Consider the following 16,901-nt stretch of genomic DNA (forward strand, 5'->3'; position numbering starts at 1 on the left):
TCCCCCGAATGCGCTGCCGCTCTCGTCGTGAACCGCAGGGCGCGGAGCGCGCTCTCTGCCGCCGTTGAGCCCGTGCGGTCACCTCACCGTGGGCAGACGCCATTACGCCAGGGCCAGCTCCGTTTAGCTGCAAAACGAGTCCCGTAACATCCACCGATGCTGCCCGACCGCTCAAACCCTCTGCCAACCCACTGCTCCGCCGTAATCGCTCGCCGGAGATTCTCCGTTCACGGCCACCCCGTCGATCTGCCTATAAATAGAGGTCCCGAGCTTCAACTCGAGCACCCACCAGCCCTGCACTTCCTCTAGAGCACGCCTAGCCACTGGAAGAGCCCCGAGGAGGTCTCCTTCCTCGACTCCGGCCGCCGCGACCCGCCACGGGATCCAGCCCGATTCGCCCCCGTGTGTGCTCCGCAGCCTCCATTCTCTTGCCAGTAACTTCACCATGCATCTCTCGTTCTGACCCGCACTTCAATTTGAAGCTTGCAGCCCTCCACCGGAGTTCCCCATCCTCACCCGAGCCGCCGTCCGCCGGAGATAGTGTCGCCGTCGACGTGGTGCTCCCCGTTGGACGAGTCCACCACCCACCGACGCGGAAGAAGACACTGAAGCTCTTGGTACCCTCCGTTTCTCCTAACTCGCCATGGTTCGACGCCGGCGTGCACCGCCGTCTTCGGGCGCCGGCGAGCCTTTTTAAACCTGACATGCGGGCCCCGCGTGTCAGCCTCTGTTCTATTTCCCCGAACCATTTTCTGTTGACGCCTTCAGGCAAAATACGTCTTCTCTCTTGCGCTTGCGCATTTCCAAACGAACCGTTTTCTGTTTTCTCAGTTAAAACCCTGGAACTTTTCTGTTTCATTACAGAAAGGTCCCTGGACAGAAACCTTTATAACTTTTTAATTAAAAGGTATTTTTGAGTGATTCTTTTTCTGACATTCTTAAAATTTTGTCTAGTTTTTTATGGGATTTATTTGGGAAATATTTGGCAAAGTTTCTGTCCATGTGTTGGTTTTCACGTTAGTACCCGTTTCGTGATTGCCGTAGGTTCCGGGAGAGGTGACGGAGCCGCGAACTTCGCCGAGCTAGATTCCAACTTCTCCGAACCAGGCAAGCATGTTTGGACATTTGATATGGCAGAAGTTTTGCATGTTCATGTGAAAGTTTGTGTGTGGCATATGAGTGTCGGTAAATATCTCGTTGCTCGTAAGGCAACGACCCGGTTGTTCCGAAGTTGCGATGACCTCTGATGAGAGGTGGCCTAATCATGTAGTGACATGAAGGGCAGCAAGGTGGTACTGTTGTAGCATGCCAGCCTTGCGTCATCCGACTTTCTTCGACGTTAACATGGTTGGAGCCACGTTATCGATCTTTTCCCGCATGTTCCAAAGTTGCGATGACCTCTGATGAGAGGTGGCCTAATTATGTGGTGACATGAAGGGCAGCAAGGTGGTACTGTTGTAGCATGCCAGCCTTGTGTCATCCGAATTTTCCGACGTTAACATGGTTGGAGCCGTGTTATCGTCCCTTCCCCTTTCCGTGCTACCACATGTCTCATTGCCAGGATACGGTTTAGTAAGTTGGTAACCTCTTTCCGTGTACACACCAAACAGAGAGGCCGGGATGATGGTACCTTGGCCCAGGATTAAAGTCAGTCATTCGATCAGGGGGCATGGGTGTTTCCGGTTGGGACCGAGAGGGGGGGCACCCCCTTATAGCGCGCGTATAGAAATTTGATCCCATGCTACGCGAGGTTGTAGCCTCCCCGACTCAAGGTTTTTCTTGAATGTTGCCGAGGGTGATCCCTGGCTTCGGATGGTTGAATTGGGTGTGTACTGGTTAGACGTGTTCCTTCTAGAACACCGTAGACGGAACTAGTCCCCGTGACTACTGAAATCCGTTGGCTGTGGTTAAGTACAAACTCTGCAGAGTCAATTCTTTCCAAATCATCGTATCCATGATCAGTAGTGTATACATTATATCCATATCTATCCATGTGAAAAACTTGTCCCCGTGAACAAGCTCAAGTGGTAAAATCTCAGGTTTTATTGTTATTCCAGTCGATGGGCAAGCTTTATTTTGTGTCTCATGCTTGTGATAATTTATGTCTCCGAGCTGTTGTAATAATGAAATGTGATATAAGCCCTTTAGGTGACGTCGCGCAGACGTCCGACTATGGCGTGTACTCGTTTCTCACTTTTGATATAAGCCCTTTATGTGATGTCGCCCAGACGTCCGACTGCGGCATGCACTGCCTTTACTTTCTGTTATAAGCCCTTTATGTGGTGTCGCCCCGACGCCCGACTGTGGCATTATTATTCCGCATTTTCCGCTCGAGGAGTCTTTCAGACACTCGTTTGGCACCTGCATTATTATTCCGCATTTTCCGCTCGAGGAGTCTTTCAGACACTCGTTTGGCACCTGTATTATTATTCCGCATTTTCCTCTCGAGGAGTCTTTCAGACACTCGTTTGGCACCCGTATTACTATTCGGCAGTTTCCGCTCGAGGCGTCATTCAGACCCTCGCTTGGCACCCAGTATTTATTATCTCTATGTCTGATCGCACTGGTTAACTTATTCATGTGTTTCATGTTTGCATTTGTTATACCTTATGTCCGAACTGTCTTGCGAGTACTTTCATAGTACTCACCTGGCTTGTTGATTTGGCCAGATGTTGACGAAGGCGATCTCTTGGATGAAGAGTTTGATAGCGCGTCCGATGCCTAGAGGAGTCCCAGTCAGTCCTGCGCGATCCCGGATTTTGGTCACTTGTATTGTATACGCTTCCGCCACCCGCAATAAGTCTTCTCGAGTCTCACTCCGACGCTCGAAGAGCTGTAGTCTTCTGGAGACATATCACTCGCCTCGCGGTGATATCTCCACCATCGTCATTATCGTGAGTTAGTAGTCTGCACCCTATCCGCCGTATTGTTTTATCGGCGTGCATGTAATAAATTGTTGGGCAGTCTCTGCTCAACTTTGTATTATATTTAGTACTCCTGGTATTTTTTTCTTCTGTGACCAATGTATTGTCTATCAGTGAGAGGGAATTCTTCCTCGCTGGTCCGTAACAGGGATTGGTTTCTCAATAATTATTTTATTGAAAAACCGGTCAATACAAGCTTGGTATCAGAGCCAGGCTGACTGTAGGAAGCCACTAGGTGCGACCGCTAATCGGTGATTAGCGTCTTTTGTGCTTCTTCAGCATTTTGCAATTGTAGCTATTTTCTGTTGGTCATCATAAAATTTATGACATGACTACTCAGAATTTTTGCCTACTTTTGTAGATGGCTGGCAACAGCTGTGAGAATCGAGTGTTCACCAACGTGCCCGAGGGGTTTGTCAAGCTCCTTGTCTCCATCACCAAGCTCGCGATCGGGCCAGCAGCTCGCCCGGAGTTCACCCTCTATCAGCACAAGCTCAGTGACGACGTGTCTATGCACCAGGCTGTGGTGCAGTTCAAGGGAGGACGTTCAGCTGCACGCCACTTCTGTTTTGTGGGAAGGGCCATGCCTACGGAGAGGCATGCCATGCAGATGGCTGCCCGGGAGGCGATAGCTCGCCTTCGGGACATCCTTCCTACGATGAAGACTCGTCGCTACTGCTACCTCCCATGCCATGTGCCTTACACCAGCCACTATGCGTTCGCCTGCCATCGGGGAGAGCGAGATGAAGCCATCGAGATGGTTGTGGAGTATCTCAAGGCTCTGGAGGAGTCTTTCGACAACCTCGTAGATGATCTTGTGGCTGCCCGCATGGACTTAGTCCGGGGCAGTCCTGCCAGCAGGAAGGAGCTTCTCCACACGGTGCCGCCTCTGACATTCGTCTCGTCTTCAGCCTCGTATGCACCGGCCGTTTTGGCCACTGCTCGCCGTCTGTCTACCACTGAGGAGTTCGACCGAGTCATCGCTCCTACTCCAGTCAGAGCCGCACCGCCTGCCGCACGCGCTCTACCGCCAGTCGCCCCCGCACCATCACCGCAGCGCAGCGTCGCACGCCAGGAGCCAGCTAGAGAGGAGGAGGTTGATTCTCCTGGACCGCTGAGCCTTGCCCTCGGCAAGGGGAAGGAGATCTTCACCATCTCCGACTGAGAGCACCGAGTAGCCGCGTGTTATGCCTGCTTGTTTGGTGTGTTGTTTTTATCTGTACGCTAGTTTGTGTTGGTGTGTTTGCTGCCTTCCGGAGTAGTACGCTAGCTTTTAATAACATGTCAGGATTGTGTACGCACAACCTGAGTGCTGTATCTTGTGTTTGCTTTCGCATGTAAGATTTGTGTTAAGCACTTCTTCTCCGTGAAAATCATTTGTGTTTCTTGAAAACCTTGAAGCCTTTTTGATTATTGCCTTTGCAAGGGTTTTCCTGCGCTACACGGTTTTTCTCATGGGTTTTGCAAATGATACCCCAGACTGGAAAAATGTCTCGCCCTTGGACTCGCTCAATGCCCAATCAGCCAGAAGAGGTTTACGGAACACAGACCAGCAACAATTTCACTCAGGGTCAGTCCAGCCAACAGGACAGCGAAGCGGCACTATCTCAAGTATGCCGTCTCTTCGAGCAAAGCCAGCAACAGCACCAGGAGATGATGAACCATGTCATCAATATGGGAAACCACCGTGAACCCTATCAACCACATTCCAAGTTATCTGAGTTACAGAAGACTCGCCCCTCAACTTTTGCTCACACCGACAGGCCACTGGAAGCCGATGATTGGCTTCGCGAGATTGAAAGTAAACTGATTATCGCTCAATGCTCAGATCATGAGAAGGTGCTTTATGCACCACACTACCTTACTGGAGCAGCCGCAGCATGGTGGGAAAACTTCCTACACATGCACCCCAGGGAACACAACATCACCTGGGAAGAATTCAAGGAAGGCTTCCGTGGGGCACATATTCCCAGGAGCATCCTAAAGATCAAGAAGAGAGAGTTTGATGACCTGAAGCAAAGAGGCATGACCGTCACAGAATACAACGGCCAGTTTACCCAACTGTCTCGTTATGCCTACGACAAGCACATGACAGAAAACAAGAAGATGGAAAAATTCCTGGACGGCCTGGCACCAGCATTAAGATGCCAACTGATTGTACACACCTTTCCGGATTTTAAGACGCTGGTGGACAAGGCCATCACCCTGGAGAATGAGCGCCGTAGTCTGGAAGATATCCGCAAGCGGAAGAGGGACAAGACGACTCTTGCCCGCAGCAACCGAGGCAAGACTGAGGTCCCAAGGACAGACACGAGGAGATCCACGACTACTGAGCCAAGACCCGTCGGACAATTTCATGCCAGAGACAAGGAGTTCACATACCGTCCAGGGGTCACCTGCTATGCTTGTGGTCAACAAGGGCATTATGCTAAACAGTGCCCGAAGCCAAGAGACTCGGCACCCAAGCCGAACAATGGTGGAAACAATTCAGCCCCCAAGCGCAACAACTTCAATCCCGGCAACAACCACAGGAAGGGTCACTTGAACCATGTGACCAGGGAAGAAGCGCAGAATGCCCCAGACATCGTGCTCGGTACGTTCCCTGTCAACACAGTACCTGCCACGGTTTTGTTTGATTCTGGAGCTTCCCATTCGTTCGTTTCGAAGAGTTTTGTTTCGCAACATGGTTTTCCGATACTCCCCTTGGAAAAATCTATGATCATCAAGTCCCCCAGAAATAAGCAAATTGCTCAGGGTTACTACCAAGGAGTGGTCATTGAGTTCGAAGGACTACCATTCCACGCGAATCTCATCGTGTTGGAAAGTAAAGGACTGGATGTCATTTTAGGAATGGACTGGTTGACCACCAACAAAGGATTCATCGACTGTTTCAATCGGATAGTGATTCTCACTCACCATCACGGCAAGACTATAAGAGTTTCCGCTCAAGAAAGGCCACGATCACAGAAACAAAAACTGAACAAGATGGACATCGCAGAATTAAGAAAAGTGCCAGTGGTATGCGAGTTCCCTGATGTGTTCCCGGAAGAACTACCAGGCATGCCACCAGACCGAGAGATCGAATTCAGCATCGAACTAGCACCTGGCACCGCTCCCATTTATAAGAAGCCATATAGAATGGCACCCTTAGAATTGGTGGAGTTAAAGAAGCAGATAAAAGAATTATTGGACAAAGGATTATTCGAGCCAGCTCCTCACCTTGGGGTTCGCCTGTGTTGTTCGCCAAAAAAAAGGATGGGACTTTAAGGCTGTGCATAGACTATCGAGCCCTCAATATGGTCACCATCAAAAACAAATATCCGATGCCACGAATAAATGATTTGTTTGACCAGCTCGCACAGGCCAAGGTATTCTCGAAAATTGATTTGCGATCGGGATATCACCAATTGAAGGTACGGACGGAAGATATTCCCAAGACAGCTTTCACTTCCAGATATGGGTTATACGAGTTTACGGTGATGCCGTTTGGACTAACAAACGCCCCCGCATATTTCGTCCACCTCATGAACAAAGTATTCATGAAATTCATGGACAAATTTGTGGTGGTATTCATTGACGACATTCTGGTTTACTCAAGGACACCAGAAGAACATGCTAAGCACCTCAGAATTGTTTTGGGAGAATTGAGGAAACATCAGTTGTACGCCAAATTTAGCAAATGCGAATTTTGGCTAAGAAAAGTTGGTTTCTTGGGCCATATATTGAACCAAGAAGGCGTGGCCGTAGACCCAGAAAAGGTCAAGGCCATACTGGACTGGAAGCCACCCGCGAATGTTACAGATGTACGGAGTTTCCTAGGAATGGCCGGATATTACAGGAGATTTATTGAAGGATTCTCCACTGTGGCAAAACCTATAACACAGTTACTCAAGAAGGACAAGAAATTCGTATGGACGGAAGCATGTGAGCAGAGCTTCCAAGAACTCAAGAAGAAGCTAACAACCGCACCAGTCTTAACCGTACCAGACATACACAAGAGCTTTGAGGTGTATTGTGACGCGTCCCGAAAAGGTCTCGGATGTGTGCTAATGCAGGATGGCAAAGTTGTCGCATATGCCTCCAGACAGCTGCGAAAACATGAGGAAAATTACCCAACACATGACTTGGAACTAGCAGCAGTTATACATGCACTCAAGGAGTGGAGGCACTTTCTGTTGGGAAATCGCTGTGAAATATATACAGACCATAAGAGCCTCAAATATATTTTCACACAGCCAGAGCTGAATTTACGCCAACGACGCTGGTTGGAACTGGTCAAGGACTATGACGTCGGTATTCACTACCACCCAGGGAAGGCAAATGTAGTGGCCGATGCCCTTAGTCGAAACCCCAGCCCGGACAGTGACGGTCAGCAAAGTTTGAGGCCTGAGTTTCAGCGAGAGTTCACTCCGCTCAACATGATGTTAGTCTCTGAGGGCACCATATCGAACCTGGAGATACAACCCACCCTAGTGGAACAAATCAAGAAGGCCCAACAGGGACACCCCAGTATCGAAGGCATAAAGAAGAAAATGAACCGTAGTAAGACTTCAGAATTCGTCACGGACAGTGAAGGAACATTATGGTACCGGGACAGGCTTTGCGTACCTAACATTGAGGAACTCAAGCAACAGATCTTGACGGAAAGCCACACCGCCCCATACTCGATCCATCCTGGAGGAACCAAAATGTACAAGGACATCCAGGAAAGATTTTGGTGGCACGGTATGAAAAGAGATATAGCCACATTCATTGCTTGTTGCGATTCATGTCAGCGCATCAAGGCCGAGCACCAAAAGCCAGCAGGGCTACTCCAGCCTAACAGGATATCGGAGTGGAAATGGGATGAAATCGGAATGGACTTCATTGTCGGATTACCCCGATCGCAATGCGGAAATGACGCCATATGGGTCATCACAGACCGACTAACCAAGGTTGCACACTTCATTCCCGTGAAGACTACCTACTCCACACAAAGACTGGCAAAACTCTATCTCTCCCGTATAGTTTGCTTGCACGGAGTCCCAAAGACTATAATATCTGACCGAGGCACCCAATTCGTCTCCAAATTTTGGGAACGCCTACAACAAGCTCTGGGCACACAACTGGCTTTCAGTACAGCATACCACCCTCAGACAGATGGACAAACAGAGCGTGTAAACCAAATCCTAGAGGATATGCTAAGAGCCTGTGTACTCACCTATGGATCCAGTTGGGAAGAGAGTTTGCCCTATGCCGAATTTGCGTACAACAACAGTTACCAAGCCAGCTTGCAAATGGCACCCTTTGAAGCATTGTACGGACGGAGGTGTCGTACCCCATTGAATTGGTCAGAAACAGGTGACAGCCGTATCTTCGGCCCAGATATGCTTAAGGAGGCCGAGGAAAAAGTTAAACAAATCAGGGACAGACTCAAGACAGCACAGAGCCGACAAAAGAGCTACTATGATCAGAAGCATCGTCAGGTCAGCTTTGAACCTGGTGATTCCGTATACCTCCGAGTATCTCCTATGAGGGGTCTGCAACGGTTCAAAATAAAGGGGAAACTAGCCCCAAGATTTATTGGACCATTTTGTGTGAAGGCACGAAGAGGCACGGTAGCCTACCAGCTAGACCTACCCAAGGAGCTGTCAGACGTCCATGACGTATTCCACATCTCACAGTTGAGGAAATGTGTAAGCAACCTAGAAATACATGTACCTCATGAGGACACTGATATACAACCAGATCTCACCTACAGAGAAAGGCCAGTAAAGATTTTAGAAGAGTCTGAACGGAGGACCCGTCAGAAAACGACAAAGTTTTTCAGGGTTCAGTGGAGCAACCACACTGAGGATGAAGCTACATGGGAAAGGGAGGATTTCCTTCGAGTAGAGTATCCATATCTATTTGAGGATCAGCAGAAATCTCGAGGACGAGATTTTTCCTAAGGGGGTAGGTGTTGTGGCACCCAAGTTTTTATTTGGATTTTCTTTGAAAAGATTTTATTTGACTTGAGGGGGAGTGATTTAAAAAAATTTCTTCAAGAGAACTCTCCCTCTCATATATTTTCTTTATGGCAAAAATTTTATTTGGATTCACCCAAGATCTGCCTTTGACCTTGGGAGTTCTTGCTCTTCATTTGGACTCAAGACAAAATGTTTTTTTTCATTTGGGAAAAGAACTTTTGAAAACCTTTTTCTGAATTTGCACTATGGCTTTTTGAAGGTACTTTGCCACTTTCAACTATTCCTTCTTGCCATGGCATAAGTGCAAATCCTCTCTCCTAAACACTCCCTCACCTCTGGATCATGATTTACATCAAATCCAGCAAGTTGAACCTCCCCATGTATTTATTTTCCATTCAAATTCTATTCAAATATTTTCTGCCTTCTATTCTACATCTTGGAGATTTACAAAGGAACTCCATTTTCTGTTTGGACTTTTACCACCAAACTTCTTTCCCCTCCTAGTCCTTTGAACCCTCAACCTAGAACCATGAAGATCCACTGGTCTCCAGTTCAAAATTTTCAAACTACATCAGCTGCAAGTTTGGACCAGATTTGGCAAATTTGGTGAAATTCATTCAAAACCTTCTCCAAAAATTCCAAATAAATTCATGCAGCCCCTGGGTGCTTTGAGTGGTCATCTCACCAAGTTACAGCTCCAGCAAAGTTTACCTCTTTACCAAAACCTACTGTCGAACACCTGCAATGCATGGTCACTGTCAAGTTTCAGTAACTTCAGAGTTTCAGTTCAGTGCTTGCTGTCGTTTTCTTCAGAAACGGGCATCGATCTCGCCAGTACCGCCGCGTCGCCTTGCTCCTCGTCCTCGCCCACTTGTTCCTGCACCGCACGAGCGCCTGGCACCTTGCGGGCGTCGGCGACGGGCAGCAGGAGGTGCGCCGCCCCGTGACCGACGCCGGCGGCGGCTTTGCGGACGCCAGCGGGAGACACGGCGCCGACGACTCCACCCAGCGCTGCCCAAACCACCGGAGCCCGCCGCGTGGCCGTCCACTCCCCCGAATGCGCTGTAGCTCTCGTCGTGAACCGCAGGGCGCGGAGCGCGCTCTCTGCCTCCGTTGAGCCCGTGCGGTCACCTCACCGTGGGCAGACGCCATTACGCCAGGGCCAGCTCCGTTTAGCTGCAAAACGAGTCCCGTAACATCCACCGATGCTGCCCGACCGCTCAAACCCTCTGCCAACCCAATGCTCCGCCGTAATCGCTCGCCGGAGATTCTCCGTTCACGGCCACCCCGTCGATCTGCCTATAAATAGAGGTCCCGAGCTTCAACTCGAGCACCCACCAGCCCTGCACTTCCTCTAGAGCACGCCTAGCCACTGGAAGAGCCCCGAGGAGGTCTCCTTCCTCGACTCCGGCCGCCGCGACCCGCCACGGGATCCAGCCCGATTCGCCCCCGTGTGTGCTCCGCAGCCTCCATTCTCTTGCCAGTAACTTCACCATGCATCTCTCGTTCTGACCCGCACTTCAATTTGAAGCTTGCAGCCCTCCACCGGAGTTCCCCATCCTCACCCGAGCCGCCGTCCGCCGGAGATAGTGTCGCCGTCGACGTGGTGCTCCCCGTTGGACGAGTCCACCACCCACCGACGCGGAAGAAGACACCGAAGCTCTTGGTACCCTCCGTTTCTCCTAACTCCCCGTGGTTCGACGCCGGCGTCCACCGCCGTCTTCGGGCGCCGACGAGCCTTTTCAAACCTGACATGCGGGCCCCGCGTGTCAGCCTCTGTTCTATTTCCCCGAACCATTTTCTGTTGACGCCTTCGGGCAAAATACGTCTTCTCTCTTGCGCTTGCGCATTTCCAAACGAACCGTTTTCTGTTTTCTCAGTTAAAACCCTGGAACTTTTCTGTTTCATTACAGAAAGGTCCCTGGACAGAAACCTTTATAACTTTTTAATTAAAAGGTATTTTTGAGTGATTCTTTTTCTGACATTCTTAAAAAAATTTCTAGTTTTTTATGCGATTTATTTGGGAAATATTTGGCAAAGTTTCTGTGCATGTGTTGGTTTTCACGTTAGTACCCGTTTCGTGATTGCCGTAGGTTCCGGGAGAGGTGACGGAGCCGCGAACTTCGCCGAGCTAGATTCCGACTTCTCCGAACCAGGCAAGCATGTTTGGACATTTGATATGGCAGAAGTTTTGCATGTTCATGTGAAAGTTTGTGTGTGGCATCTGAGTGTCGGTAAATATCTCGTTGCTCGTAAGGCAACGACCCGGTTGTTCCGAAGTTGCGATGACCTCTGATGAGAGGTGGCCTAATCATGTAGTGACATGAAGGGCAGCAAGGTGGTACTGTTGTAGCATGCCAGCCTTGCGTCATCCGACTTTCTTCGACGTTAACATGGTTGGAGCCACGTTATCGATCTTTTCCCGCATGTTCCAAAGTTGCGATGACCTCTGATGAGAGGTGGCCTAATCATGTGGTGACATGAAGGGCAGCAAGGTGGTACTGTTGTAGCATGCCAGCCTTGTGTCATCCGACTTTTCCGACGTTAACATGGTTGGAGCCGTGTTATCGTCCCTTCCCCTTTCCGTGCTACCACATGTCTCATTGCCAGGATACGGTTTAGTAAGTTGGTAACCTCTTTCCGTGTACACACCAAACAGAGAGGCCGGGATGATGGTACCTTGGCCCAGGATTAAAGCCAATCATTCGGTCAGGGGGCATGGGTGTTTCCGGTTGGGACCGAGAGGGGGGGCACCCCCTTATAGCGCGCGTATAGAAATTTGATCCCATGCTACGCGAGGTTGTAGCCTCCCCGACTCAAGGTTTTTCTTGAATGTTGCCGAGGGTGATCCCTGGCTTCGGATGGTTGAATTGGGTGTGTACTGGTTAGACGTGTTCCTTCTAGAACACCGTAGATGGAACTAGTCCCCGTGACTACTGAAATCCGTTGGCTGTGGTTAAGTACAAACTCTGCAGAGTCAATTCTTTCCAAATCATCGTATCCATGATCAGTAGTGTATACATTATATCCATATCTATCCATGTGAAAAACTTGTCCCCGGTGAACAAGCTCAAGTGGTAAAATCTCAGGTTTTATTGTTATTCCAGTGGATGGACAAGCTTTATTTTGTGTCTCATGCTTGTGATAATTTATGTCTCCGAGCTGTTGTAATAATGAAATGTGATATAAGCCCTTTAGGTGACGTCGCGCAGACGTCCGACTGTGGCGTGTACTCGTTTCTCACTTTCGATATAAGCCCTTTATGTGATGTCGCCCAGACGTCCGACTGCGGCATGCACTGCCTTTACTTTCTGTTATAAGCCCTTTATGTGGTGTCGCCCCGACGCCCGACTGTGGCATTATTATTCCGCATTTTCCGCTCGAGGAGTCTTTCAGACACTCATTTGGCACCTGCATTATTATTCCGCATTTTCCGCTCGAGGAGTCTTTCAGACACTCGTTTGGCACCTGTATTATTATTCCGCATTTTCCTCTCGAGGAGTCTTTCAGACACTCGTTTGGCACCCGTATTACTATTCGGCAGTTTCCGCTCGAGGCGTCATTCAGACCCTCGCTTGGCACCCAGTATTTATTATCTCTATGTCTGATCGCACTGGTTAACTTATTCATGTGTTTCATGTTTGCATTTGTTATACCTTATGTCCGAACTGTCTTGCGAGTACTTTCATAGTACTCACCTGGCTTGTTGATTTGGCCAGATGTTGACGAAGGCGATCTCTTGGATGAAGAGTTTGATAGCGCGTCCGATGCCTAGAGGAGTCCTAGTCGGTCCTGCGCGATCCCGGATTTTGGTCACTTGTATTGTATACGCTTCCGCCACCCGCAATAAGTCTTCTCGAGTCTCACTCCGACGCTCGAAGAGCTGTAGTCTTCTGGAGACATATCACTCGCCTCGCGGTGATATCTCCACCATCGTCATTATCGTGAGTTAGTAGTCTTCCACCCTATCCGCCGTATTGTTTTATCGGCGTGCATGTAATAAATTGTTGGGCAGTCTCTGCTCAACTTTGTATTATATTTAGTACTCCTGGTATTTTTTTCTTCTGTGACCAATGTATTGTCTATCAGTGAGAGGGAATTCTTCCTCGCTGGTCCGTAACAGGGATTGGTTTCTCAATAATTATTTTATTGAAAAACCGGTCATGACAGGGGGAAAGGCAGGCTCAACATGTTGGATGATCCATGACAATATACTTTATCTCAGATATAAGAAAACATAACCCATTACGTTGTCTTCCTTGTCCAACATCAACTCTTTAGCATGTCATATTTTAATGAGTGCTCCCAATCATAAGAGATGTCCAAGATAGTATAGTTATATGTGAAACCTCTCTTTCTTTATTACTTCCTATTAATTGCAACGATGACCAAAACTATGTTTGTCAACTCTCAACAACTTTTAATCATCATACTCTTTCTATGTGAAGTCATTACTCTCAATAAGATCAATATGATCTCTTTATTTCTTTCTATTATTTTCTCTTTTCTTTTATTCACTCAAGATCATGGCAAAATAATCAAGCCCTTGACTCAACACTAATCTTTATTATATAGCTCACGGACTCAATTACATAAAGGGATCATAAAGCAAAACTCAAAACTAGATTATACCAAAACTTTATTCTACTAGATCAAGATACTACTAAAAGGATCGAACTAAGAAAAACGGTAAAGATAGGAGTGTGATGGTGATACGATACCGGGGCATCTCCCCCAAGCTTGGCAGTTGCCAAGGGGAGTGCCCATACCCATGTGATTATGTCTCCTTCTTCGCGGATGGTGAAGGGATTGTTGATGATGTAGGCTTGTCGTCCACCTTCCAAGGCATAGGCTCACCATCATAGAAGGATGATCGAGTCTCCGGGGTCCTTAAATCTGCAGCCAAACTCATCCTTTTGAATCTATATTCATACTCATAGTTTTGGTTTTGCAGGTCATAGATTTGAGCTTGGAGGTGCTCGATTTTCTCGTGGAGCTTGAAGATGGCCTCCCCAATGTCGTTGGCATACAACTTGTGGTTGTTGGTGAAGTCCGTGATCATTATGTGATTGGAGTCAAGTCCACGCTCCACCATCTCCTGGCACTTGAAAACTTGTTGCTCCATTGCTTCAAGCCTTGTCCCCACGCTTCTGGTCCTCTGTGGTCCCTCAACATCGCCAATGTGCAGCAACCCATCACACATCTCAATGGTTTGAGGGTGTTGCAGCACCTCCGCGGGGTAGGGGTTGATGACCTTCTCAAAGAACTTGTCCTTGGGGGCGCTTGGAGATGTCATGATGATCTAGATCTGTCAGAAAAACAACTCGAAACAAAAACAGAGGATATTTGCGTGATACAGGAGTCAAAACCTTCGGGAGATTATATAATGAATTTTTACCGACCAAAATACGTAACGTGCAAGAAAACGGAGTCCGGAGAGCACATGAGGTGCCCACGAGGCAGGGGGCGCGCCCTCCACCCTCGTGGATACCTCGTGTCCTTCCCGGACTGCTTCTTATTTTTCTATTTTTCTAAAAATTCCAAAAGGGAGAAATATTGCCATTAGAACTGTTTTGGAGTCGATTTACTTACCGTACCACATACCTATTCCTTTCCGGAGTCTGGAACGTTCTGGAAAGTGTCCCTTACGTATTCCTCCGGGGTTACGGTTTCAATAACATTGGTTTCGACATTTATAGGATTACCCGAGATATAATGTTTAATTCTTTGACCGTTCACCACCTTCGGATTTGTGCCTTCGAAGTTGTTGATTTTTATGGCACCGGAACGATAAACCTCCTTGATAACGTAAGGGCCTTCCCATTTAGAGAGAAGTTTTCCTGCAAAAAATCTTAAACGAGAGTTGTATAGCAATACATAATCACCTACATTAAACTCACGCTTTTGTATTCTTTTGTCATGCCATCTTTTAACTTTTTCTTTAAACAACTTGGCATTTTCGTAGGCTTGGGTTCTCCATTCATCAAGTGAGCTAATGTCAAATAACCTCTTCTCACCAGCAAGTTTGAAATCATAATTGAGTTCTTTAATAGCCCAATATGTCTTATGTTCTAGTTCGAGAGGTAAGTGACATGCTTTTCCGTAAACCATTTCATACGAAGACATACCCATCGGATTTTTATATGCAGTTCTGTAGGCCCATAATGCATCATCCAGTTTCTTGGACCAATTCTTTCTAGATCTATTAACAGTCTTTTACAAGATTAATTTGAGCTCTCTGTTGCTCAATTCTACTTGACCACTAGACTGTGGGTGATAAGGAGATGCAATTCTATGATTCACATCATATTTAGCAAGCATTTTTCGGAAAGCACCATGAATAAAATGTGAACCACCATCAGTCATTAAATATCTAGGAACTCCAAACCTCGGAAAAATAACTTCTTTAAGCATTTTAATAGAGGTGTTATGATCAGCACTACTAGTTGGAATAGCTTCTACCCACTTAGTAACGTAATCAACAACAACTAAAATATGTGTATATCCATTAGAGGCAGGAAAAGGTCCCATATAATCAAAGCCCTAAACATCAAATGGTTCAATAAAAAGTGAATAATTCATAGGCATTTCTTGACGTCTACTAATATTACCAATTCTTTGACATTCATCACAAGATAGGACAAACTTACGGGCATCCTTGAAGAGAGTAGGCCAATAAAAACCGGATTGCAATACCTTATGTGCAGTTCTATCTCCAGCGTGGTGTCCTCCATAAGCCTCGGAGTGACACTTGCGTAGGATCTGTTCCTGTTCATGCTCAGGTACACAACGTCTAATAACACCATCTACTCCTTCTTTATAAAGATGTGGGTCATCCCAAAAGTAATGTCTCAAATCATAGAAAAACTTTTTCTTTTGCTGGTACGTGAAACTAGGTGGTATAAATTTAGCAACGATGTAATTAGCATAATCAGCATACCATAGAGCAGTACGAGAAGTATTTATGACATTTAATTGCTCATCAGGAAAGCTATCATCAATAGGTAGTGGGTCATCAAGAACATTTTCTAACCTAGACAAGTTGTCTGCAACGGGGTTCTCAGCTCCCTTTCTATCAATAATATGCAAATCAAATTCTTGTAGCAAGAGAACCCATCTAATAAGTCTAGGTTTAGCATCTTTCTTTTCCATAAGATATTTAATAGCAGCATGATCAGTGTGAATAGTTACTTTAGAATCAACAATATAAGGCCTGAACTTATCACAAGCAAATAAAACTGCTAAGAATTCTTTTTCAGTAGTAGCATAATTTCTCTGAGCATTGTCTAGAGTTTTACTAGCATATTGAATAACATTTAATTTCTTATCAACTCTTTGCCCTAGAACAGCACCTACAACATAATCACTAGCATCACACATAATTTCAAAGGGTAAATTCCAATCAGGTGGCTGAACAATAGGTGCGGAGATCAATGCTTTCTTAAGTATTTCAAATGCTTCTACACAATCATCATCAAAGACAAATGGTATATCTTTTTGTAATAAATTAGTCAGAGGCCGAGAAATTTTTGAGAAGTCCTTAATAAACCTCCTATAAAAACCGGCGTGACCAAGGAAACTTCTTATACCTTTGATGTCCTTGGGACATGGCATCTTTTCAATGGCATCAACCTTGGCTTTATCAACCTCAATACCTTTTTCAGAAACTTTATGCCCCAAGACAATACCTTCATTAACCATAAAGTGGCACTTTTCCCAATTCAAGACAAGATTAGTTTCTTCACATCTCTGCAAAACTCGATCAAGGTTGCTCAAGCAATCATCAAAAGAGGATCCATAGACGGAAAAATCGTCCATGAAAACCTCACAAATATTTTCAAAAAAGTCAGAGAATATAGCCATCATGCATCTTTGAAAGGTAGCAGGTGCATTACATAAACCAAAAGTCATACGTCTATAAGCATAAGTACCGAAAGGGCAAGTAAAAGTGGTCTTTGATTGATCATCGGCTGACACAGGTATTTGAGAGAAACCAGAATAACCATCTAGAAAGCAAAAATGTGTATGT

Source organism: Triticum aestivum, chromosome 4D, assembly GCF_018294505.1.
Source record: "Triticum aestivum cultivar Chinese Spring chromosome 4D, IWGSC CS RefSeq v2.1, whole genome shotgun sequence".
Lineage (NCBI taxonomy): Eukaryota > Viridiplantae > Streptophyta > Magnoliopsida > Poales > Poaceae > Triticum > Triticum aestivum.